At 37.7% G+C, this 27115-nt stretch overlaps 1 pseudogene; it reads right to left on the bottom strand.

The window, feature by feature from the left end:
• Positions 1-4000: 4000 nt before the first annotated feature.
• Positions 4001-4504, bottom strand: LOC118607863 (annotated as a pseudogene).
• Positions 4505-27115: the final 22611 nt, after the last annotated feature.

Raw genomic sequence — 27115 nt, 5'->3', positions numbered from 1 at the left:
TTTTCCAAAAATAGTATTTGACAAACTTTGCTGGGAACCTTTTCGTTTCATTAATTAATCAGTTTTTTGATTGATTTATTCATTCTATCAACAAATATACATTGTACTCCTACTATGTATGTGTCTGTCGATGTGCTCAATGCTGAAGTGAGCAAAATAGAGACAGGCCAGCTCCTTCTGGAAAGGTAGGATGGGAGAGTTGGTTGTATCACCCATGTAGAAAATGCAGCCCATTTGCCTGCTTGAAAAATGTAAATGATAGCAAGGCAGTGGTTGAACTCTAAGCTCAGTTCTCTTTTGTTAGTCCCTGCTTCACTCCTAGCTCCTTTCTCTTGTTTCCTGTTATCCCTCCGTTTGTCTCAGAGGGATTTTCTGGGCTGTCTTTTCCTTCCGATGGCTAGGTTCCCCTGGCGCTGGCTCTTGTCACACAGCCAGTTCTTGAAGGTTGTGGAGAGAATGTCACCTTGTTTTTTTCCTCTAAACTCTCCTTATATATTTAGAAATGGAAGGTGATTTACGGCAATGATTCATACCCTGCAGCCCTGGGATTGAATGGCTGACTCCCAGGAGCATAGGAACAAGGAATATACTGAAACCCCTTAAATTCAGACATCGTTGCCTTAAGCGTTTGGGAATTATGCATTCAAGCAACGCTCCCTTTTTCTCACATTTTACGTGGTGTGTGAGCAGGTGGGCGAAAGCCTGGTAAGTGTCATGGGCTAGAAAATGCCGTGAAGATTTTGTGACAGCTCTTGGCTGAACCTTCCACAGTGAAGTTGATTTGCATCTGAGCTTGTAGTTCTGCTCCTGCGAGCTGTATTGAGTATGTGCTTATTTAATCGCCCTCTTTACACGTGGTTCCTTTCTTCACTTTTGAATTTGGTCTGTTCCCTGCAGGATAGACTTGACTATTTTTAACCTGGTTGGCATTAAACACACTGTGGTTTCCCTTTCAATTTGTTGATTGAGTAAATTAATTTAGAAAAACTGTGGAGATAAACGTTTAAGGGAGGGTTTTTTTAGGGAGAGGCTAGGACTTGCTTCACTATCTTTCCAGGCTGCTGTTATGCAAATGAATTTCTTGTAGTCACATTCCTGAGTTTGTCTCTCTCATGTTAGGATGTTAAGTACACATGCTGCAAAAGGGAGGATTTTTTTCATTATTTGTTCAGAGGAATGAGAGAAAAATGAATGTTCACAGTATAGAAGAAATTGACTTTAAGAATATATTAAGAATAAAATGGCCTGGAACTGAGGTGGGCAAATATAAGGGGTGAATATATATTCAAAGCAGTATAATTATTTTACTAGTCATTCATGTTATTATCTCAGATTGATTAACCATGAGAAGAGATTTAACACAGAATCTTTCAGAGTGCCCTATTTACAGGAGAAAAAAAGGGTGACACCTTTGTCAATTAAAGTATTGCTCTAAATACTAGTTTTTTAATAAGGGTTTCTTTTTTAAGGAGATGTTCGAGACCAAGAACACAAAATATATATGAAATGGTGCATTGTGCTATCACACTCCTGGATGGTTGGTATATCTGCTTCAAATTAAGGGTTTGATGTCATGGAAACAGCTTGTTCATTTGGAAAGCTGCTGACACTCTGTGGGAAGGCAAAGGACCAGTATGTGCCTGTGTGTATGTGTTTAACATTCCCTATCAACCCTCAGCAAAACAAATACCCATTCCTGCCAGAAAGTCTGGAATTATATGGGAGGCTTCAACTTCTCTTTTACTTTTGGCATCAGAGTTTTAGAACATAGCATATGAATCATCTGGAGAATAATGTTAGAATGAAAATTCAGATTCAGAATGGAGATTCAGATTCAGTGGGTCTGGAGTGGGGACTGTGATTCTGTACTTTTAAGGTGCTTTCAGCTGATGCTAATACTGATGTTCTTGGAGTCACACTTGGAAAACCACTGGTCTAGATTTGTTCTCAATTTGGCTGAACATTAGAATCACCTTCCTCTTTGGCTAGTGAGACTTGCTTTAATTACTTAATGTTTGGTCAAAATTTTCAAAAAGAATCATAGTTTTAAATTGCTGCTTTTGCTGGTTTTTATGTCAATTTTAACTTATCTAGAGCTAAGATGTCTTGGTGAATAAAAGAAAGTAAAATTACATATGTATTTAATACATTATTTTGAATCGGACATTGTGGATTATCAAATTATACTGGAATTTGGAGACCTGGAAGGAAAACAGTTTGCAGTCTCCTACCCTTAAATAGAACCAAGAAGCCTTATAGGAGATCAATCTGGTAAGAGCAGTGACTCTGGCAAATCGAGAGTGCCCACTGTAGCAGCTTGAATAGTGTCTTTCTATAATTCATGTTTACTCAGGACTTCAGAATGTGACCATATTTGGCAATAGGATCTTTGCAGGTGTAACAAATTAAGATGAGGTCATATTGGATTATGGTGGGCCTAAATACAGTGGCTGGTGTCTTTACAAGATGGAGAGTTCAACACACACAGGGGAGAAGGCCATGTGACAATAGAGTCAGAGGTTGGAGTGATGCAGCTACAGCCCAAGGGACTCCAAGGATTGCTGAGAGTCGCCAGAAGCTAGGAAGAGTCAAGGAAGAATTCTTCTTTAGAGCCTTTACAGGGAACGTGGCCCTGCTGACAGTTTGATTTCAGGCTACTGACTTTCTGAACTGTGAGAACACACTTCTGTTGTTTTAAGCCACCAAGTTTGCAGTAATCTGTTACAGCAACCCTAAGAAACTAATACACTCACCATGACATAGTTAGCGGTACTAAAACCTAGCCTCATCGGGTTGGATAAAATATGCCCTTCTTGAGATAGACAAGCACTTCATTTCCTAAGGGAAAGTGTGATTTTTATTCTATTGGTCCATAAATTTAAATCTCTCAATTAATTTAGGGAACATCTATTGTCTTGTGATTTTTTTTACCACAGCCCTTTATTTGTGTCACAATGATATGTTGCTGGGGCTTAATGTTCTTACAGAACAGTAGAAAACCAAAATTTGTTGTCCTCTCTTAAAGAATGGAGAATTATGGACAAAAACCTTACATAAATTAAAAGGATGAATAAATTTACAGGTGCAAATGCAAACTGTTTTCCAACTTAAGGCAAGTAAGAACCTGGTGTTCTGGAAGGAAAACATCAGCTAAGAAAGGAAAATGAGTCCTCATGCTTGGACCTTCCCAACCGCTTCAGACTGGCAGGACAGAAATGATCCAGGACTCTTGTCAGCCTCTAGAGAAATCCTGCAGTAGGTGGCTCTTGCACATTAATACCCTGCACCGATAAAGAAATGCGTGGCCCCCTAGATTCTTATCAAGGTACTGGTCTTCTCTTGCATAAACATGTTCTTGCTTCAGTCACCAAGTGACTAAGCCGTGTGTTCTAGGGGTTTAAATCAAAGATGTGTACAGAGTAGTAAGCATGTAGCAAGGGAACAGTTAACTTGAATACAAAGTCAAAATAAGCTACCAGGCCTGCATTTCAGTGCTGATGTCAGATACCAGCTTCGGGGACAAAAATTCTTTGAAAGGCTTGTTCCAGTTTTGTGAGGCTAGCATGAGGTATATATATTTGCCAGGGAAAATTCATACTTCTGATGGACTCATGCAGCAAATTCTGTGCATCTGCTCACAGTCCATTTAGAAGCATTTGAGTTGGGTGGTGGAGGTGCATCTGCTAGAAGGTGGACAGCAAGGCCAGGATGGAGCTCCCAATCTACATAGAGTACTTGTGCTCTGGCAGAGCGACGATCTTGATTTTTATCATGCTGGGGGCCAGGGCCTTGATCTCCATCTGTGTCCTATCCACAATGCTGGGGTACATGGTGGCCCTAGCAGATAGCATCATGTTGGCATATAGGTCCTTCTGGATGTTGATGTTATGCTTCATGATGGAGTTGGATGTGGTCTTGTGGATGCTGCAGGATTCCATACCCAGGAAGGAGGGCTGGAAGAGTGCCTCTGGATGCCAGAACTGCTTGTTGCTGATGGTGATCACCAGCCAGTTCCAGATGCAGGATGGTGTGGAGAAGGATATACCCTGTCCCCAGAATCTATAACAGTACCAGTGGTACGGGAAGAGGTGTAAAAGGACAGCACGGCCTGGATGGCCACATACGTGTCTGGGGTATAGAAAGTCTTGAACATGATCTGAGTCATCTTGTGGTTGGCCTTGGGGTTTGGGGGTCCTCAGTCAGCAGCATGGGGTGATCCTTGGGGGCCACACACAGCTTGTTGTAAAAGGTGCGGTGTTGGATCTCCATATTGTCCCAGTTCATGATGATGTTGTCCTCAATGGGGTACTTGAGGGTCAGGATACTGTGCTTTCTCTGGGTCTCATCCCCTGTAACCTTTTACCCCATGCCCGCCATGAGGCACTGGTGTTGGGGGCATCCACTGATGGATGGGAACATGGCCCGGGGCATTATCCCCAGCAGCCAACTTTGCACATGCAGAGCCATTATCGATGACAAGTGCAGCTATTTCTTCCATTGCAATTGACAGAGGTGGTGGCTATGGAGGCCACAGAGGAACAGACAATAGAGCAGTGAGAGGAAGAGCATGAGCTGGGAGAAGCCAGTCAGTGTCCTGAGATTCTGAACAATCCATGGTGAAGCACATGGTTCCAATCGCAGCTGTGAAATAATAATGATGAAGTAGTATATCTTTCATCCAGTTTTCTTCAGCATCTTTAGGTTATACTTGAGGAGATAGTTGTGCTGCTGGTTTCTGCATGATTCACCATAACTGCTTAGCTGCTCTTGGGGTCAGGGTCATAGTTGTCTTTCTTCTAGTTCTTGGCCATAGACTGCTCACTTAACCCTGCTAGTGTCCTTGAAAATGTTGATCAGAGTTGAAATGGAGTGAAGATGTCTGGAGCAAGTTTATCTCTCTAACAAAACATTTCAAGAACACAGCCTTGAAGAGCACAATACCAGCTAATTATACTAACAGTGGGTCAGTAGGTGTCAACTTCTCATGCAAAGGATGATGTGATGATGATGATGATGATGATGCGAATGATATTTAATCTGGTGGTATATGTGGGCCAGTAGTTTAACCCTTCATCAGCATTTGGTTCATACTTTGGTAAATCAAATTGTGTGCCAGGTTTGATCTCAATCTGTGCTAGATTTGTAGGCTCAGTTGAGGTGGTTTTGAAATTTATTAAGTTAATTATTAATGCAACTGCTTTGATTTTGAGGATGAAATTAATTCTGTGGATTTTTATAGTTGCCTTAGATATAGCTTTGGGAGTTTGAGGGAGACATTGAAAATGTTGCCCATTAATTTCTCCTGTTTTATTTATTATTTTTTCCTTTTTAAAATAATTTTATTCTTCAATTACAGTTGGCATACAGTATTATGTTAGTTTCACATGTACAACATAGCAATTAGACATTTTATTATATAACTTACGGAGTGATCACTTCGATAAATCTAGTACCCAATCTGACACCATACATGGTTATTACAGTACTATTGACCATATTCCTTATGCTGCACTTCACATCCCCATGACTATTTTGTAACTATCAATTTATACTTTGTAAACTCTTCACCTTTTTCACTCACTGCCCAACCCCACTCTTATCTGGCAACCATCAAAATGTTCTCTGTATCTATAAGTTTGTTTCTGTTTTGTTGGTTTATTTTATTCTTTAGATTCTACATGTAAGTGAAATCATATGGCATTTGTCTTCCTCTGTCTGATTTACTCCCCTTAGCACAATACCCTCTAGGTCCACCTATGTTGTTGCTCTCCTAAGTTTTAGATTCTTATCTCAAATCTGACAAATTTGCTCTGGGTCATATAATAATTTCTAGCAAGGTGTAAACAACTTAACCAATAGGGTGTTTGTGTCAGTACAAATTTGCTCTTATAATTGGTATTCTAATAGAGGTTATGAAAACAGATCTTGGGAATTATTTCCTCTATGGCAAGATGCTGCGCTTTCAAGAAAGTAGTTTGGTAAAAAGCTTTTCTGGATGCAGTACTGCAATAGGCCCATTCTTTACAGTGAATATTAATTAGTAAGGTGTCTTGGTAGAGGCAAGGGGCAAGGAGAGGAAATTCATGCTTTTCCAGGGATTGAATAACAGTGTTATTACCCAAAGATGGAAGAAGGAAGTAGATTTGTCTTAAAGCATTTGAGATTTGAGATAAAAAAAATTTTAAATGCTCTATCATAATGCAGCATTTCATAGTTTTTCAGAGGTTAAATCAACTGCAGTAGGTTTAGTCAGAGAAAGGGGAAGTTGGCATAATACCAGCTAATTATATTAACAAGATACTGCTGCCCAGTCTGTCTTATCTGGTGTCATTTATTACATTTAGGGATGGGGACCTCCCTAAACATCTTTCCTCCCTAAACATTTTTTCTCTCCCTAAACATAGGAAAAGATGTTTAGGAAAAATAAGAAAAATTCTAGGAAATTTTCAGACAGAACCTAAGACTATGCCTGATGGCTTTCATTTGTCCTATTTGTTTGCTCCTTTGATTTATTACAAGAGAGAAAGCTTAGAGTGTTAGGATACTCATAGAGGAGAATTTCAGTGCTCTACATACATTTATCTGAGAACCCATCAACTGCTAGGTGTGGTACAAGTAAATTCACATATTCTAGCAGCCCTCTGACTTTTAGGAAACTAAGGCTCAAAGAGATAATGTATTTGCCCAAGATTACACAGCAACTAAATGGGAGTCATGTTAGTCTGACTCCAAAGCCCACATTCTCTTCATTGTACCATGTTACCTTTCAAAATGCAAAAGTAAAGAAAAATATGGAGTCTCACCTGTGCATTTGCCAGGCACTTTCACCTCCTGGGAGGTAGAAGAACATGGTGGTTAAAAGGGCAGGCCCTGGTGCCAGGTTGCCTGGGTTCAAGCCTCACATCTGCTACTTAATAGCTGTGTGACACCCAGCAAGTTGCATGCCCTCTTGGTGCCTCATTTTTTCATCTGTATAACAGGTAGTGACATTAGTACTCATACCCAACAGGAACGAGTAGCTATAGCAATGCCTGATACATGGTGGGGACCAGTTTATTATTAATCACTAAACCTCATGATAACACTGTTTTACAGGTGAAGAATTGACTAACTTGCTTGGAGTGCTACTACTAGAATGCAGTAGCACAGATGAAATAGGGGTTGAGCCCAGGCTGATGCTATGTCTAGGGTCTTTCCACTACATCTCAAGTGAAGATTATCAGGAATCACCAGGAGTTAGAATTAGGGAGGATACAACATACTCTTCTGAGTCCCTGAAATGCTTTCTTTGGTCTCTGAACACGCGTGCATGCACACACGAGAAGAAAAGAAAGGGGAAAAAAACAATTAAAAAATACAAGCGGTGGGGGTGGCTCCATAGTGTAGTGGTTAGCATCTCTCGTTTACACGCAGAAGGTCCTGGGTTTGCACCCCAGGTGGAGCCACAGTACATACCCAGGATGGGCCAGGCCTCCTGAATGCACCAGGGGTGCCAGGCCCTGGCTACATGCTGTGAGCGTGTGGGAAGAGACGGCCCGTCTTCAGAGATCCAGTTCTTAAGGGGAAAACAGCACCATCCATAGGTCAGGGGTGGAAGTTGGAGGGGAAATTAAAGAGGAGGAAAAATAAAAATAAAAAATATAAGCAGTGAACATGGTGGTAGGGTGAATTAGGTACATGGGGTCAAAAATATGATAATAGAAGGAAACTAGATTTTGGGTTGTGAGCACAAAATATACAGTTATCAAATTTCCGGTGTTGTATACCTGAAATTTATATAATGTTATTAACTTTAAAAAAAGATAAAAAGGGATGCAACAGCTATTCTCAGGGGAGGGCGAAATGCAATATCCATAACCAGAAGGCTGTGATTTCCAGTTCCAGCTCAGGAAGCTGGCTATTAAGAAGGCCATCACAGCTTCTTCCTAAGTATTTTTCCTTAGAATCTGACTCACTGCAGCTTGCATCCCCTCTCTCCCTGCCCAACATGAACCCCAGGATTGCTGTGGAGGCAGCAGGATCTGATAATTGTGAAGTGACTGTGATTTGGGTCGACCTGCAGAGCTAATCCTTACATTGGTTGCTGCCTTGCCAGAGCTTTGGAGAAGAAGCCCGTAGTGTTGGTGGCCAAGCCCCTTCTGACTGTTGGTTCAAATGTGAGAGGGTGGCTGGGCTGAGGGCAAGAGGAACTTCCCAAGCTTTTCAGCAGGAAAAACTAAGGAGATTGTCACCTTCTACCATCACTACTCCTTTCTCCCCTTTGTTCTCTGTCCTTGGCAGGTCATTTTCTCTTCACATGTAAAGGGATGATAGTTCACACAGCTAGTTTAATACAAATCTCTCCAAACATTTCTGATGGAGTTTGATTTGAGGTCCCAGCCTGCTCTGAAATCTTAATTTCTTATGCTTGCCCTATTTTATTCCTCTCCTCTATTTCACTGAAATTGATAATAATGGTGCCACAAAGAGACTTGTTCTAACTAACCTTATTTTCTTCTCATCCACTGAGCACCCCTTGACATACTCTGCCTCAGGACTTGACTCATGCCCTTCCTTCTCCATTCTGCCACTCAGAGTGTTAGGATACTCTTAGAATAGCAGTTTCAAAGCTCTCCATATTCTTGACTGAGGAGAAGGTCGAAATTAACATTTTCTGAGCACCCATCAAGGACTAGGTGTGGTGTTGGTAAATTCACATATCCCAGGAGCCTTCTGACTTAGGGGTTATGATTACCATCCAACGGGGCTGGCTGATCTGTCTGAGCTGCCTATTTGGCATCTATCATATAACCCCTGTGTCAGCACTTCTATCATATAGCCCCCTCAACACACACTGCTGATTCCTGTAAACACGAATGATTGGCTTCTCACTAAGAACACTTGCTTTCCTGCCAATGGAGTTTTTCTGGTGTGATTATGCTTAGTACATATACAGGGCAAGGGAATGTCCTAGAAGCAGCCTTCAGTAAATGGTAGGTGAGAAGTTGATGGATAAATTCCACAGCTTCCTCACTTTTGGTAGGATAATTCTGAGGACATGTTCTATGGTATGTCCCAGAGGTACCCTGGAGGATTGAGCCTCAGTTGTCCACAGTGGTAACCTGGTCAGTAATGCACCATTTATTGGCTTCTTTCAATTCCCTGGCTCATTTTCTGTCACCCTTATCGGAGCTTCCTGGAATCATCTCCAAAGGAAGATGATTATACCTGAATCTTCTTCTGGAAAAGTCCAACTCAGACCTTTTAGATTAATTCTTTTAATGTGATTGTTTTTCACAGCTTTCTTGCAAATTCTTTTATGGAGTGGGGTGAGAAACTCTTCCATTTTTTTTGATTCAACAATATTTATGGAACACTCAATATGTATGAAACACTGTACTCTGGATTATACAGAGACTTAAAAATTGAATGACATAGTACTTTACCTCTTGGGATTGTGTTGTGAAAATAGATTTAAAAATAGCAATCTCAAACTTTCTTTACAGTTTTTTCTCTTAGTTTTTAATTGGTGTATTTACTGAAACAAAATGGCGTTATGGTAACACTGAGATTCAGAGATTACACATTGTTGACTATTCAGTATTAGTAGTATCAGGTAATTCTCTGAATAAAAAATACTCATAATTCTACACTGCTAAAGCATCAAATGTCATTTGATCTCATATTCTTTTCCAATCTTTATATTCACAATACTATAACAGATGGCAACCAGAGCAGAGATATAATTTTGTATTCTACTTTTAAATTACCACTTTTGTACATTTCCGTTTTTAGATTGTCTTCATAACTATTGTGAGTAACTTAGAGTAGTGTACTGAGCTGATATATCATAAATTGCAAAGTAGTTTCCATATTACATAACATTTAGATGATCTACAAATTTTTACTGTTACATATAATACTTCAATGAAAATCTGTTGACAGCTTCTTTTCCCTATTGAAATATTCCCTTTTTATAAATTCTCAGAAGCAGGATTACTAGCCCCAAACAGGCTGAATATTTTTGTAGCTCTTCTTGTCTTTGACACTTCTTTGTAGTACCTAGAGCAGAGAGAGCTGTTTAAATCTACATGTTGGGGACAGTGGAGAGATGAAAAAAAGATACTAGGTGTCCATTAAAACTTTATCCTGTTATTTCAATAGCATGGATTAATGTAAGAGGCCAGTTAATGATCTCATTGGCAATCACAAAGAGTCTGGCTCTAGGAGCAGATACAGGGTATCTGAGCAGGACCATGCTCTTGACCTGGGAGCAAGCATCTCAGTGCATTTCCTGGTGAGATGTGTGGAGTGCTCCAAGTAGCATGAGGCAGACAGATGAGAATACTGTCTGTCAGGTTTTGACTAGGGATGTCCTTGGCTTCCTGGGCCTGCTCAGGTCAGCCAGGAACTCTTAGCAACTGCGTCTTTCCTGGAGCTGGGCTGTGATTTGAATATGTCGTCATTTGCTCCAGTGGTCCCTGACTCACCTGACATTGTGCAGACTGATTGCCAGAGGAGAAATTCTACATGTTTCTTGCCTCCTGGGCCACAGCTGGGGACAGATGTATGCTTTAGAAAATCGGTGATACCCCCAACTCTGTGGTTTTAATTTGAACAATGCACAGGACAAGTAAATAGTTCAGGACAGTTTCTAGATACCTATTTGATTAAGTAATTCATTAGTAGTTTCATTCACTATTAATTAAACACCTATAAGCATTTTTTGGGGGGTTATCATGTGCCAATCATTGTTTCAGGTGCTAGGAATATAAAGATCAGTCAGACTTGGTACCAGCCCTTGGGAGAATGGTCTGTGACACAATACTACACTGTAACTGTATTATTCTTCAGAATAAGAACATAAGTCTAAATTTATTTTGTAGTTTATAATCCTGCAATTTTCAAAAAGGATTTAAGGATCATAACCCAGGCTATATCCTGACTAGCTCTGTATGATCTCACTTATATGTGGAATCTAAAAATGTCAAATTCATAGGAAGAGTAGACTGATGGCTGTGAGGGAGTAGAGTGGGGGAAATGAAGCGGTATTAGTCAAAGGGTTTAAATTTTTAATTATAAGTTGGATAAGCTTCATGAATCTAATGTACAACATGGTGATTTTAGTTAAAAATACTGTATTGTATACTTGAAAGTTGCTATGAGAGTAAATTTTAAATGTTCTCACCATAACAAATAACGAAATGGTAATTGTATGAAGTGAAAGATAACTAACCTTATCAAGGTAAACATTTCATAGTATATACATGTCAATCATCACATTGTATACATTAAAATTATATATGCCATATGTCAATTTTGTTCCAAAAAAGCTGGGGAAAATTTAAAAAATAAGAGTACTTTTAGTTTTTAAATTTAATTTTAAGGTTGATTTAATTTACACATTGTGTTTTAAGGTCGAAACCATTGCTTATTTGTGTCCCAAATGTTGAATTCTTTAAAGAGGTTTTTTTTTTTTTTTTAAAAAAAAGGTTTGTTTTGTGAGGATAGTTTCCAACCTGGGAAGACTGTACATACTCTTTTTACTGATTATGGCAACAAAATATTAGATTTGTTGATGTTTTTACCTAAAGGAACATCTTTTCATAGCAGCAGACAAGAAATGAAAGCTATTAGGCACATTGAGCTTGGCTAGAATGTTATGGAAGAATTTTAGGTAGGGTGAGCTAATCGAGGACTAGGATGGAGGAAATAATTGAAGAGAGCTCCATCTTCTTTCTTGAACTTTGGGACCGAGTGTATTGACATCTTTTTTCTTCCCTTATCCTTGCACCCTTCTGCTGGTGCTCCCAGGACATCTCTGTTCTGACTTCAATGTGACTGTCTTTATCCAGTGTAGGGGAGGAAAATAATTTTTCATCTACCCTCTTAGGATTGGAAAGTGGGGTCTGCAAATTAAACTGACAAAATTTTCAGATTAACAGGACAAAAACACATAGTTGACTTATGCATGCAACGTACATCTATGTGGGAGAACTCAATGATGAGTAACTCAAAGAAGTGGTTATAATTTGTGGCTTATCTCCCATCTTAACAAAGGGAAACAAATTGGGAAGAAGACTAGACAGGAGAGGGGGATTTGGGCTTCTGGGTGTGGTAAATTGTGGCAAGGCAACTAGGAAATGTATGGTAGATAAGAGTTGTTCAGTAAGGTTTGTTATATATGAGAAGTCATTCTCCTCTTCCTGGTACAGGAGAGGGGAACACCTTTGCAAATGGAGATTTATATCACCTTTACAAAGGGAAATGTATGTTCTGTGTCTACTCTTTCTTCATTGTCTTCAGCTCAAAATAATCCTTCTGCCAAAGTGGCATCTTTGGGGGTGGCATATTTTGATCCCCTTCACAAGTAATTCTGTAATGTTTTCTTCTTCTCAAGTTTTAATATGCACATGGAAGGGATTAGATGATATTGAAATTGAAGGGGAAACAAATGTGGAAAGGTGTCTAGAGAATCATCTATTATAGGCCAATTCTGAAGTAACAGTTCCATCAATTTTCCTTTGGTGTGAGTAGTCAATAAAAAAAAGTCTAGTTATGCATAGTTTTATGTACCTTTCAGATAACTTTCAATTTTAAATAAACAATGTAGCTCTGGTCTGGTGTTTTTTTTTTTTTTTTTAGCATTTTAGGAGCATTGTAGTTCTGAAGATAATTACAGCATCTGGTGTAGTTTCTAGCTCCTTGTCTCAAGTATTTACCCAGGTGGTCAGAAGGAAAGAGAGAAATTAAGTCAAAATAGTGATCAATAAGTTGTCTAGACTGGGAAGATAAATTGGTTGCAAATAGATTAAGTCTTTTAGACAGAATTGACCTAGGAACAATTGACTTAAACATGAACTTTCCCTACTTATTAAAATAAAGGAATATCCAAATGGCAACATGGATTTTTTAAACGATTACTTGAAATGTAATCTGTTAAATTGAGGAGAATAGCTAAATATCTTTTTTTTGTATCACCAGTGACAATTGTGAAAGGTTTATCTTCCCCATCTATTAATCACGAGACAATTAATAAATAGCATGCCCTGCTGTTTATTATGGGACGAGATGGGTTTGTAGTTAAGAGTTATATAGTCTCTTGATTCAGATTTTCTGGGTTCAAAAACCCACTCTGTAAATTATCTTTAACAGAATAACGTAAAGGGGTTTAGTGGAGTGAGCCATTGAATAAATAGAACTTTATAGAGTCTTAGGGATTTGATCACTGACTATATCTTTTACTGAATTCTAAGAATACACAGTGATTTCAGGATGTTTTATTTGGTTTCTTCAGCCTGTGGGCCTTTAATACTTTCAAGTGTTTATTTGGCACAGCTGTAATCATTGGTTGACTAATGATATGTACTGTATTTAATGTAACAATAATTAGAAAATTCTCAGTATAAGATGAACAATATATTAGCTCTACAGAACCATTTGGAACATGTTCTCCAGCAGAAGGTGGTTATTACTGGAAGAAGGTGTGGGGTAACATGCTAGAAAGGCAAAAGCTATAGCTATCATAGTTTCCTAAAGGTGCATCCAGGTAGAATGATAAGCTGGAGGAGACTTTAGAGATCTAAACTAGTAGGCTGCAACCCTGGCTGCACATTAGAACCAGCTGAGGAGTGTTAAGAATGGTTCTTACCAAGGGCAACAAAAGCAAAAATAAACAAATGGAACTATGTCAAACTAAAAAACTTTGGTACGGTAAAGGAAACCATTAATAAAACAAAAGGACAACCTACTGAATGGAACAAGATATTTGCAAATGACATACCCAATAAGAGGTTAATATCCAAAATATATAAAGAAGTCATACTGCTCAACATCAAACAAACAATCCTATTAAAAAATGAGCCAAGGACCTAAATAGACATTTCTCCAAAGAAGACATACAATCAGCCAACAGATATAAAAAGATTCTCAACATCATTAATCATCAGGGAAATGCAAATCAAAATTATAATGAGACATTACCTCACACCTGTTAGAATGACTATTATCAAAAAGTCAACAAATAACAAGTGTTGACGAGAATGTGGAGAAATGGAAACCCTCATGTGCTGTTGGTGGGATTATAAATTGATGCAGCCACTATAGAAAATGGTATGGCATTTTCTCAAAAAATTAAAAATAGAACTACCATATGACCCAGTAATCTCACTTTTGGGCATTTATTCAAAGAAACCCAAATCACTAATTTCAAAAGATATATGCATCCTTATGTCTATTGCAGAATTATTTACGATAGCCAAACTATGGAAGCAGCTTAGGTGTCCGTTGATGGATGAATGGATAAAGAAGATGTGATATATAATGGAATACTATAGGAATACTATATATATTTATATTTACTTGTATGTGTAAATATAACTATATACATATTTACATATATTTATATATACTGTATACTTAAATATATATATTTACTTTCCATAATACTAAAAAGGTATTATGCTAAATGAAATAAATCAGAAAAAGACAGATGCCATATGATTTCACTTATATGTGGAATCTTAAAACCAATATAAATGAACAAACAAAATAAACAGAAACAGTCTTGTAGATACAGAGAACAAACTGATGGCTGCTAGAGGGGAGGGGGTAGAAGATGGGTGAAAAATGTGAAGGGGAATAAGAGGTATAAACTTCCACTCATAAAATAAATAAGTCACTGGGATATAATGTACAGCACAGGGAATATAGTCAATAATATCATAATAACTTTGTATGGCAACAGATAGATACTGGACTTATCATGGTGGTCACAGCATAAGGTATATAAATGTAGAATCACTGTTGTTCACCTGAAACTAATATAATATTGTATGTCAAGTATACTTTAATTAAAAAAATAAAAATAAAGACAATAAGAGCTTTAAAAATAAAGATTGTCTTTACCAAAGATATTTGACTGGGGTGGGACCTGGGCACTGGAATTTTTAAAAAGCTCTCCAGGAATTCTGTTGTGCAGCCTTGGTCGAAGACTACTAATATAAACCAAGTATAATTTCTGAAATGTAGAAACAATAAAACCGATTTCCCAAGGCTGTGCAGCTAGTATGTGGTAGGGCTGGTTCTAGCTCTGGTGCTTTTTCTATTACACCATCCTCCCTGCTTCATTACCTTGGCAAATTCTATCTCCTGCTTCCCCTCCATCCTTATTTTGACTTACAAAGCAGTCATCCCCTGGCAATGAAATGGTGTATTTTGGTTCCAAGAGGTAAATTATTTCTTATGGACAAGCACTTTTTCTCCCAGGGGAGCATATTTTACTTACCCTACTTCGCAGCACTGTGGGGGTTTCACGGAGATGTCAAGCAGCAGGAATTCTCTGGGGGATAAAGAAGGCATTGTATTAAAAGGGCATGACTGCTCTTTGGAAATACAAAGAGAAAACAAACTTAGGAGCCTCCTGACTCTTGTACGTTTTGGTTTGGAAATGAATTCTCAGTTCTTGGGGTTTTTCTGGAACATGCAACTTATTTCTAAGATAAAGGCCTTTCAAAAAGGTCTACTCTGCAGGACTAGTAGGCCTCTGATGAGTTTCTAAAGAGTGGTATTACAGAGATATTTGTGAAACATGGGGAAGATGTAGAATTTTCTTTCTAATAATTTTTTAAAAATTAAACAACACTGCAAACATGTAAAAAAGAGTCAAGGAAAATATGAAGAATAACGGTGTACCTGCCTCTAGCCTTTTCATATCTTAACAATATAATATATAATATAACAATGAAGCAATGTAATATAATTTGGTCTATTAAAACTTTTTACTATGAAAAACTGCAAAAATACACTAAAATAAAATGTAGTCATGTTTGGTATGATGAAATTTTTGTCAGCGATGGACTGCATATATGACAGTGGGCCCATAAGATTATAATGGAGCTGAAAAATTCCTGTTGCCTAGTGATGATAGCCATCACAAAGTCATAGTGCAAGGGTTGCAAAAATCAACAAGGCTGCGGTTGAGATGGCAGATAATTTTAACTTGGGTGTGCATGAGGATGACTTTGAGATGCTCCTATAGGTAATTCCTGAGGAATTGACTAATGAGGAGTTGTTAGAACTGGGACAGGAACACGTAGATGAAGAAGAGGCAAGAGAAAGGAAAACTGCAGAATAAGAAAAAGAACCCCAAGAAAATTCACAGTGAAGGGTTTAGCAGAAGCTTTTGCAGACCTCAATAGGTTCCTTAAAAAGTTTTAAAACATGGACCCCAACATCGAAAGGTTTTCATCAATAGAGAGGAATGTTCATCATGCATTATCTGCTTACAAGCAAATCTATGATGAAAAAGAAACAACAGCAACAAGCAAACCACCATAGACATACTTCTGAAAAGAGTCACAGCTCCTCAAGAAGAGCCTCAGGCAGGTCCTTCAGGAAGTATTCCAGAAGAAGACATTGTAATCATAGGCAATAATAGTTTCATGCGTGTTATCACCCTTAAAGACCTTCCAAGTGGGATGAGATGTGCAGGTGGGAGACAGTGATATTGATGATCCTGACCCTGTGTAGGTAGGTCTAGGCTAACGTGTATGTTTGTGTCTTAGTTTTTAACAAAAAAGTTTAAAAAGTGAGAAAATTAAAAATTTTGAAAACATAAAAAGTTTAATAGAATAAGGATATAAAGAAAGAAAATATTTTTGTACAGCTGCACAATGTGTTTAAGTTAAATGTTATTTAAAAAGAGTCAAAAAGTATTAAAAATTAAAAAGTTAATACAGTAAAGTAAAAAGATTATAGTAAGTTAAGTTTAATTATTATCAAAGAAAATTTTTTAAATAAATTTAGTGTAGCCTACGTGCACAGTGTTTTTAAAGTCTACAGCAGTGCACAGTAATGCTGTAAGCCTTCACATTCACTCACCACTCACTCACTCACTCACTCACTCACTCACCCAGAGTAACCTCCAGTCCTGCAAGCTCCTTTCCTGGTATGTGCCCTGTCTTTTATGCCATGTTTTTACTGTACCTTTTCTGTTTAGATATACAAATACTTACCATTGTGTTACAATTGCCTATAGTATTCAGTGAAGTAACATGTTGTACAGGTTTATAGCCTAGGAGCAATCAACATTTTGTCAATCTATCTTTCATCTATCCCCCTCCACCTCCTTTTTAAAAAAAATATACTGCTAGAATATTTTAAAGAAAATCCTAGATATTAAGCAGTTTCTGTCGTAAATATTTTGGTATGCATCACTGACATGGCAATGTTTTTACATGACTATCATGCCATTATAGTACCTAACAAAATTTGTGAAGATTTCTTAATATTGTCTCCTACCCAGCCTATTATCGGATTTCCCTAGTTGTCACAATTTTTTTTAAACAATTGCTTGGTATAATAACTTTTTATCATCAAAATTTTCAAACATAATCGAAAGTGGAGAGAATAGTATAACGTACCCAATATCCCATCACCCAACTTCAGCAATCAGACAGACGTAGCTTTTGAAGAGCTAAAACATTATTGCCCACCTCTTTTGCTGTATTTAGTGTAATTTCTGAGACTATTTTAAATTATTTTATTACATGTAGGTAATATTTAGTGGAAACAATGTATGGTGTTGTTTCCATGCTTTTAGCCTTATTGAATATTGTACCTATGCTTTGGCAATATATCTTTTTCACTTGATATCATATGTTTTTAGATTTATTTTTTTAATGCTTCTTTTGTGGGTCAGCAATTTTGCCTGGGCTCAGCTTTTTCTTCATCAACAGAGATGATCATGTAATTTTCCTTCATTCTGTTAATGTGGTGTATTATACTGATTGGATTTTGTCTGTTGAATCATCCTTGCCTTCGAGGAATAAATCTTACTCAGTCATGGTGTATAATCCTTTTAATGTGCTGCTAAATTTAGTTTCCTTGTATTTTCTTGAGGATTTTTACATTAATATTAATAAGAGATATTGGTCTGTGGTTTTATTTTCTTGTGGTATCTTTGTCTGGATTTAGTATCATGGCAATGCTGGCCTTATAGAATGAGTTAGGAAGTGTTCTTTTGTCTTCAATTTTCTTGAGTAGTTTGAGAAGAATTGGTGCTAGTTCTTCAAAAGTTTGGTATAATTCTCCAGTGAAGCCATAAGGTCCTGGTCTTTTTCAGGAGATATATTATTACTGATTCAATCTCCTTATTAATTATAAATTTGTTCAGATTTTCTATTTGTGACTCAGTTTTGATAGATTTTGTGCCTCTAGGAATTTGTCTGTTTCATCTAGCTTATCTAGTTTGTTGGCATACAATTGTTCACGATGTTCTCTTATAATCCTTTTAATTATGTAAGGTCAGTAGTATGTCCCCACTTTCACATTTTGTTTTTGTTATTTGTATCTTTTCTCTTTTTCTTTGTCAGTCTAATGGCTTGTCATTTCTATTGATCACTTAAAAGAATAAACTTTTGGTTTCCCTGAATTGCCATTTAAAAAATTCTCTTTTTGTTTCTGCTCTAATATTTATTTATTTTCTTCTCTCTGCTAGTTTTGGGTTTATTTTGCTCTTCTTTTTCTAGTACCTTGCGGTGTAAATTTAGGTTTTGATTTGAGACTTTTTTTCTTTTCTAATGTGTGCATTTATAGCAACACATTTCCTTCAGAGCCCTGCCTTCACTATATCCCATGTGTTTTGGTATGTATTTTTTTATTTCATTCATCTCAAGTATTTTTATAAGTTCCATTGTGATTTTTTTCTTTGAGCTATTGCTTGTTTGTGATTCTACATGTGTGAATTTTTCATTTTCCTTATGTTATTGATTTCTATATTCATACCATTGTGGTCAGAGAAAATACTTTGTATAGTTTTAATTGTTTAAAAATTAATTGAGACTTCTTTTGTGGCCTAAAATATAATCTATGCTGCAGAATGTTTTATGTCCACTTGGGAAGAATGTGTTCTTCAGATGTTCTAGTTGGTTTATTCTAGTTGGTTTATTGTGTTCATCTAATATTTCCTTATTGATCTTCTAGCTAGTTATTCTATCCATCACTGAAAGTTAAGTATTGAATTCTGCAACCATTATTGTAGAATTAGCTATTTTTTCTATCAAATATGTCAGTGTTGCTTTATATATTTTATGGCTCTATGGTTTGGTACATACATGTTTATAATTTTTATATCTTCTTGATCAATATATAATGTCCCTTGTCTCTTGTAATAGTTTTTACTTAAAAACTGTTTTGTCTGATATTTGAATAGCCACCCCGGCTAGTTCTCTTTTTGTTTCCATTTGCATGGAATATCTGTTTCCGTCCTTGCACTTTTGATCTATTTGACTCTTTGGCTCTGAAATCAATCTCTTAGATACGGCATATACTTTGATTATATTTTTAAAATTCATTCGGCCAAACACTGCCTTTGTTTATTTTTAAAAATAATTTAAAAATTTTAAATTACAGTTGATATACAGTATTATATTAGTTTCAGGTGTACAACATAGCGGTTAGACATTTATATAACTTACAAAGTGATCATCTCAATAAATCTAGTACCCATCTGACACCATACATAGTTATTACAATATTATTGACTATATTCCCTAAACTGTACTTTATATCCCCATGACTGTTTCGTAACTACCAATTTGTACTTCTTAATCCCTTCTGTCCAGCCCCCCTCCCACCTTTTTTACCCACCGTCCAGCCCCCCCTCCCATCTGGCAACCATCAATATGTTCTCTGTATCTGAGTTTGTTTCTGTTTTGCTTGTTTATTTTGTTTTAGATTCCACATGTAAGTGAAATTACATGGCATTCGTCTTCCTCTGTTTGAATTACTTTACTCAGCACAATACCCTCTAGGTCCATCCATGTTATTGCCAATGGCAAGATTTCATTCTTTTTTTATGGCTAATTGTGTATATGTATCATCTCTTCTCTACCTATTTATCCATTGATAGACACCCAGGTTGACTCCTTATCTTGGCTATTGTAAATAATGCTGCAATGAACATATGGATACACATGTCCCTTCAAAGTAGTGTTTTGGGTTTCCTTGGATAAATATTCAGAAGTGGGATAACTGGGTCTTTCTTTGTCTATTTTTATAGCCTTTCTTTTAGAGTCTATTTTGTCTGATATGAATACTGCTACCTCAGCTTTTTTTTCTTTCACTTCCATTTTCATTAAATATCTTTTTCCATCCCTTTACTTTTAGTCTGTGTGTGTCTTTTGATCTGAAGTGAGTCTCTTGTAGGCAACATATGTAATGGTTTTGTTTTCTTACCCATTTATGCACTCTATCTTTTGATTAGAGCATTTAATCCATTTACATTTAAAGTAATTGTTGATAGATTGTTATTGCCACTTTATTATTCATATTTTTGATCTTTTTTTCCTTCTTAAAAAAGTCCCTTTAACATTTTTTGTAATATTAGCTTAGTGATGATGAACTTTAGCTTTTTCTGGTCTTGGAAGCTCTTTATCTGTCCTTTGATTCTAAGTAATAACTTTGTTGGGTAGAGCAGTCTTGGTTGTAGGTCCTTGCTTTTCATTGCTTTGAATATTTCATGCCAATTGCTTCTTGCCTGCCAAGTTTCTGTTGAGAAATCAGCTTATAGTCCTATGGGAGCTCTCTTGTAGATAACTGCTTTTTTCTTGCTGCTTTTAAGAATCTCCCTTTGTCTTTAACCTTTGGCATTTTAATTATGATGTGTCTTGGTGTGGGCCTCTTTGGCTTCATCTTGTTTGGGACTCTCTGCACTTCCTAGGATTGTATGTCTATTTCCTTCACCAGTTTAGGGAAGTTTTCCATCATTATTGCTTCAAATAGATTTTTAATTCCTTGCTCTCTCTGGTACACCTATGATGCACATGTTGTTATGCTTAATTTTGTCTCAGAGGCTCCTTAAACCATCCTCCATTTTCTTTCTTTTTTTCTTGTTGCTGTTCTGATTGCATATTTTCTGTTAGCTTATCTTCAAAATCACTGATTCAATCTTCCTCTTCATCTAATCTATTGTCGATTCCCTTAAATGTATTCTTTCAGGTATTGTATTATTCATTTCTGACTGGTTCTTTTTTATGCTTTCTATTTTCATTTTTACATTTCCTATCTCTTCGTTGGCCTCTCAGTGAGATCATTGAGCATCCTTATGACCAGTGTTTTGAACTCTGCGTATAGCAGATTGCTTGTCTCCATTCGTTTTTTTTTTTCCTTTTTCTGGAGCTTTGTTCTGTTCTTTCATTTGGGGCATGCTTGTCTCCTCATTTGGCTACCTCTCTGTTTTTGTTTCTATGTATTAGGTAGAGCTGCTGTGTCTCCCGGCCTTGAGTGGCCTTATGTAGGTGTCCTGTGGAGCCCTGGTCACCTGAACTTGGCGCTCCAGGTATGTCCCTTATGTGGGTTGTGTGTGCCCTTTTGTTATAGTTGAACCTTGGTTGCTGTTTGCATGTCAGTGGGAGGGATTGACCCTCAGGTTGATTGGTTGTGAGGACTGACCATGACCACAGTGGAGGAGCTGTTGTGCAGGGACTGAGCCTAGGGAGCAAGTTTTATTTTAGCAGGGCTCTAGCACTTGCCCAGTCTGCTCTTTGCGTGTGTCATCTATGGGAGCAACATGGCGGTACTTCAGGCCCATAGCCTCCTGGGAGGGATACCGCTGCAGGTCAAGTTCAGCCGCAGCCTGTATCCTGCCCAGGGCCACCTGGCATGAGCCAGCAAGCAATTCGTAGATGGCCATCACCTGCTCTAGGATTGGAGGTACCTGGGAAAGGCCAATCCTTGAACTTAAGCCAGCTTCCACCAAGGCTGGTTTTAGGGCTGCTCAGCAAGAGATATGGGGCATGCTGAGTCCAGATGTTGCTTGTTTGGCGTTTGCAGACCTTTGAGAGATTTTAGGAAAATTCTCAACAAGGACCAGGACAGACTGTTTGTATGGAAAAGCCACTGAAAGAGGCTTGGGTGGGCTTGTAAGTTGGGAAGGGTGGGTTCTCAGGGAATCACCAGGGCAAAGTGAATGATGGTAGCTGTGTTGATAGAGACTCAGATATAGCACGGGACTAAGTTTGCATGCTGGGTAGGGGGCAGGGTTCAAAAGGAATAATGGCTTCTGCCAACACTTCTGTCTGGGAGAAAGCTGCCCCTCCAGCCTTTGCCCTGAAGCCAGACAATTCATTTATTCCCTGTGTATCCCTAGAGCCTTTTGTACTTCTGCCCCAGTGCTAGAGCTCAGAGCAAGTGAGTCCATGAGCATGTGAGTCCATGCATGGGCCCTTTAAGAAGAATATCTGTGACACCAGTAGCCCTTTGTCTCACTCAGCCACAATTGCTGGTGGTTTTCACAGCCAGAAGTTATGGAGACTTCTCTTCCTAGCACTGCAGCCATGGGCTGGGAAACCTGTTGTGGTGCTGGGACACCTTGCTCCTCAGGGGCAACCTCTGCAGCCAAGATATCATTCTCAATATTTAACTACCAGCCCTTTCTGTGTCCTGACCCTCCTACCCACCTCGAGGTGCCTTCTCTATATTCTTAGTTATAAAACTTCTGTTCAGCTAGACTTCAGGCAATTCTTAATGATGGTTCTGTAGTTTAGTTGTAATTTTGATGTGGCCATGAGAGGAAGCGAGCACAGTGTTTACCTACTTCACTCTCTTGACTGGAAAAGTCAGCTTGCCAGTGTTTTTGAGCAATGACCCCTGTTTTCTGTCCTGATTCTGAATTAGGTGAAAGGGAGATAAATACCTTATATCAGTCCTTCAGATAACCCCCAGATAGGTTAGAACATACACAATACTTTGCAAATAAGGTATGCTTTGTTTATTCTGAGACCAGGGTCCACAGTCCCACACTAAATATGGGCTAAGACTCCTGCCATGCCAGAGAGAAATTGGGGCAATTACAAATAAAAATGCTACAAAGCTTTCCTGCTGTTTCGAAGTTACCTTTTTCTTGATTCAGTATCTGCTTGATTGCTGTAAACCTTTGTTTTTTAAAGTTATAAGACAGTTGGTTTTCATAGTTTCTGCTTATTTTTTGATATTTCTGTGAGGGAATGAGAGCTTGGAGCTGCCTGTTCTGCCATTTTTCTCTAAACTGTATCATGAAGCTCCATTAAAGAGAAACTGTCTACTTATTACCCCTACTGAGGGATATTCTTTCACGGGTCAGATGACTCCACCTCTTTGACCACAATTTTTGGGACCATGACATGTGTACCTGATCTATATATAGTATGGCTTGAAAATCTTTTGTTAGTGCGTCAGATTACCTCTCTTGGGAATCTGAACTGAGAAAATGGGGCATATAGTATCAGAAAGTGAAGCTGAAAGTATGGATATAGAGAGGTCTCATGATTTAGAATCAGTAGCCAGGGGCCTCTTTGAAGCAGATATTCAGAAAGCTACAGAGAAGCCATAAACAAGAGATTATGTGGTCTGTGACAGAGGAGATAACAACCAATCCCCAGATTTCTCTTGGCTCCCCAAATCTTTTCAGTTCCAGTGCTTTTGTATCCTTACAACAAACTCCAGTTCTCAAGGCTCTTTGTATGATTTCCTGTTTCTCACATCCTGTGGAGCTCAGTTGGAACTGACACCATCCCTGAGGCCTTCATAACTACTCACACTTTTAGGAAATGTGTGTGTCACCTCCCTAACATGGCTTACATTTCTCTTACATTAATACTATAAGAAAAATTTATGATGAAAGGGAAAAACATCAGCGCAAATGTCTCTAATGAAAACAACTCATGTGAAAAATAGTTCAGAACATTAGATATGACTGGATTCATTCATCCTTAAAAAATAAGCAGTTGCCCTCTGTGGCTTATGTTTGGCCAAATTCAAAGCCAAGTAGAAATTTGAACATATCTTTGGGCTATGTAAATTCCTCTTTTCCTTACATTAGAATACAGTAGAAAGGCTCTGTATGAAAAGATGGTAGCTACATCTCAGGTGAGCTTTCTTCAAGAAGAGTTGCAACTGTATTTACTCAAAGGAGGCATATGGAAGCGCATATGAAGGGAGACAACTGCCTTCTAATAGGATAGCAGACAGAAGGCAGAATAGGTTCCAAGTTAGACAATTGTTCTGTGTTTATTCTTTTAAGCAGAAGAGGGAAATTTGCTCAAAGCAGCCGTATAATACTGAGGTTAAGTAATTATACTGTCTACAAAGCCAATGCTATTGCTTTTATAAGAATCTTCTAAAATGGACGAGACATCAGATCCAGTCTGCCTGATTACATGCTGAGTAGAAAAAAAAGAAAAGGAAATCCCTTGGGTAGATTAGAGTACCCAATTGGTTCTAGCAGAAATGCTACTGTTTTAAAAGTGGTAGGTGGCAGGTGGCATGTTCTCATTGGGATAAATGCCTTTTGAGTCCATTGTCAGGTACCTCCAGGCCCATGTTTGAATCAAGCTGAAGGTTCACCAGGGATGTTTTTCTTCTTGTCTTATTACCAGAAATACAACTTTAGATAACTGACATAGAATAGTATTCCTCAATAATTTTTTTCTAGCTTATTTCCTTTCTTAACAAGCATAAAAATCTCATAGCCTCCATTAATTTTATGTGAAATTTCTAAATAAATTAAAATGTAATTTAAGCTAATTCAATGTAATGAGACAAAGAACTACTTTATTTTCAAACTAAGGACTGATCCTTTTAAAGTTACTAAGCAGGATAACAAAGTAATCAAATTTCAAGTTGAACTTGAAAGTTGATCTGTCAGGTTATTATTTTACTTAAGTTTCTTGAATGCTTTAAACATATTCTGTAGCCTTCATGTTTGTTTCTCTCTTGTGTCTCTCTCTCTTTAGATATAGATAGAAATAGAGATATAGTATCTCTCTCTATATATATTAAGACATATCATGTCTATCTTTAACTATATATCTCTGTTTCTACAGAGAGAGAGAGAGAGAGAGAGAGAGAGAGAGAGAGAGAGAGAGAGAGAGAGAGAGAAAGCATGCGCGCGCGCAAAAAAAATAGTAAAAAAGTAAAAAATAGTAAAAAAAATAGTAAAAAAAATAGTAAAAAAAGTAAAAAATAGTTGTTAATACATTTGTAAGACAAGACTTTCATGTCCAAGTTAGCTCTCATTATAGAGTTATGAATCTACATTGAATTATAGAGATGATGTAAGTACCAGGAAAAAATTATAAATAAGTACTATTGAGAGGGAACAATAACTGTAAGTTTGTTTATACCAGAAAAGCCTTCTCAGTGGTGGATTGGAGTTGTCCTGAGTCTTAAAAAATGAGCAGAAATTATATACTGCGAGGAGAATGGGGTAATGTTTTCAGTCTTGTAGGATCCTTTGTTTTTTAGAGAATGCCCTGACTCTGAAGACCCTATGCTGAATAGCTCCTTATTCCAGTGTTAAGCTTCCAAAACTGTATTGAGATATTTGTAAAACCCTCTCTTCAATGTCAGTTGGAAGCGTTGAGAACTCATGGGAGGATACAAAATTGTTTTGGGTAGGCCAAGATATAGCCAGTGAAATTTAAAAGAATGTGAAGAGACTGATTACAGAGTTGATGCATGGTGAGCATTGCTCAAAAGAGGAAACACTTCTCTAGGAAAAATGTTAACTAGCCTGTGGTTGAATGTCATTATAGTCTGGATTGACCCTGGGCAGTCATATTGAATTCCTGTCTTGCTATTGTGTAGGAAACCAATGTAATATATCTTCTAAGATGGCTTGTAGTATCTTTGTCTCACTGAGACATTGGGTCCTAAATAGGATGGATAGACATTTAAAAAAAATCTCAGCTTTTTGTGTATAATCACTAATATGCCAAGAAAAACCAATAAGTTGTTTCTGAAGTTCAGTGGGAAAAACTTGGTGAGAAGCAGACAGTTTTCAGAACTCTTTCAGACCGAGCTTTTATTAAGAAATAAAATAGAACAAGAAAAGAAATAACTGTTACCCAGGTGAAGGCCTGGCATGCAGCAGAAGCTTCTTTTACTGTGCCTGTCAGCCACTTTGCTCTCTTCCCTCCCTGCCCTGTTTTTATTTTCTTCCCCTGCTCTGAATTCAGAGCCAAGTCTGGAGGTGTTTTGAAAGCTCAGCCTGTGCCGTGAAACTCTTTTCTCTGGAAATGTTACTGTACTGGCCACTTAATATTGTTTCCTTCCACTGTTGTTCTCTTTTGAGCTGAGTCAAGTGTCCTATAAGTCTGTGTGGGCTCCATTTCCACCTCCATTACTCTATGGGTATATCATTTAGCCTCTTTTCATTTTAAGGAGTTCTAACCTTAAAGGACCAAAAAAAAAAAAAAAACCCTTCAGAGGTTTCCATTGTGATTTCAGTTGATTTCAGCCTGATTTTGGCGATAAGCTAAATCATTCAAACACCATCAGTGTTGGCCTACTTCTTTGCTTTCCCCCTTGTCTCAACTCTAGTCCCAGGACTCCACTATCTCTGTCTGTGCTAGTCCTTGCCTAAAGCATTATAGATAAAAGCATCCAAAGATAACCAATGCTTTATACTTAGAATACTTAAAAGCTTTCCATGACTCCTGAACAGCAGCAGGGTAAAATTTATACTCCTTGGCATGGCCATTGAGTCTTTAACATGTGACTCTAGCATACATTTTACAATCCAATGTGGTGGGTAACTTGACTATGCAGGATAATACTTCCACACTACAAAGTTTTTGCTCACACTGGAACCTATGCCATGAAAACCTATTCCCTTATCTACTCCTACAGCCTTCAAGGTCCAACTCAATATATCATTTCCTCGGTACATTTGACTTATACTCCATCCTCAAATTAATTTCTTCTTAACGGTTGTTTCAGTCAAGATAGGCCAGGTTATACTGCAATAACAAATGGCTTCCAAATCTTAGTGACTTAAGTTTATTTCTCATTTACATTACATGTCCATCTCAAGTCAGCTGTGCCTATCCTCTGAATTGTCTTCACTCTGGAGCCCAGACTGACAGAGCAGCCTTTATCTGAGATGTTGCTGGTCAGTCGGCATATGGAAAAGAAAATACAGTGAAACCAAACAATAGCTCTTAGCTCAGAAGTGAAGCATGTCAATTCTGCTCATATTTCATTGGACATAAGAAATCCTATGTCATTAGTCATTGGGATCAAGAAGTATAGTACACTCCCAGAGAGAAGTACCTGGTATTTTGAATATTGAAAAATTAACAATTTCCCATAACAC

Source organism: Rousettus aegyptiacus, unplaced genomic scaffold (genome assembly GCF_014176215.1).
Source record: "Rousettus aegyptiacus isolate mRouAeg1 unplaced genomic scaffold, mRouAeg1.p scaffold_m13_p_9, whole genome shotgun sequence".
In the NCBI taxonomy this organism is placed as follows: Eukaryota; Metazoa; Chordata; class Mammalia; order Chiroptera; family Pteropodidae; genus Rousettus; species Rousettus aegyptiacus.
Note: the sequence above shows the minus strand (reverse complement) of the source record. Positions and strands in the feature narration are given on the sequence as shown.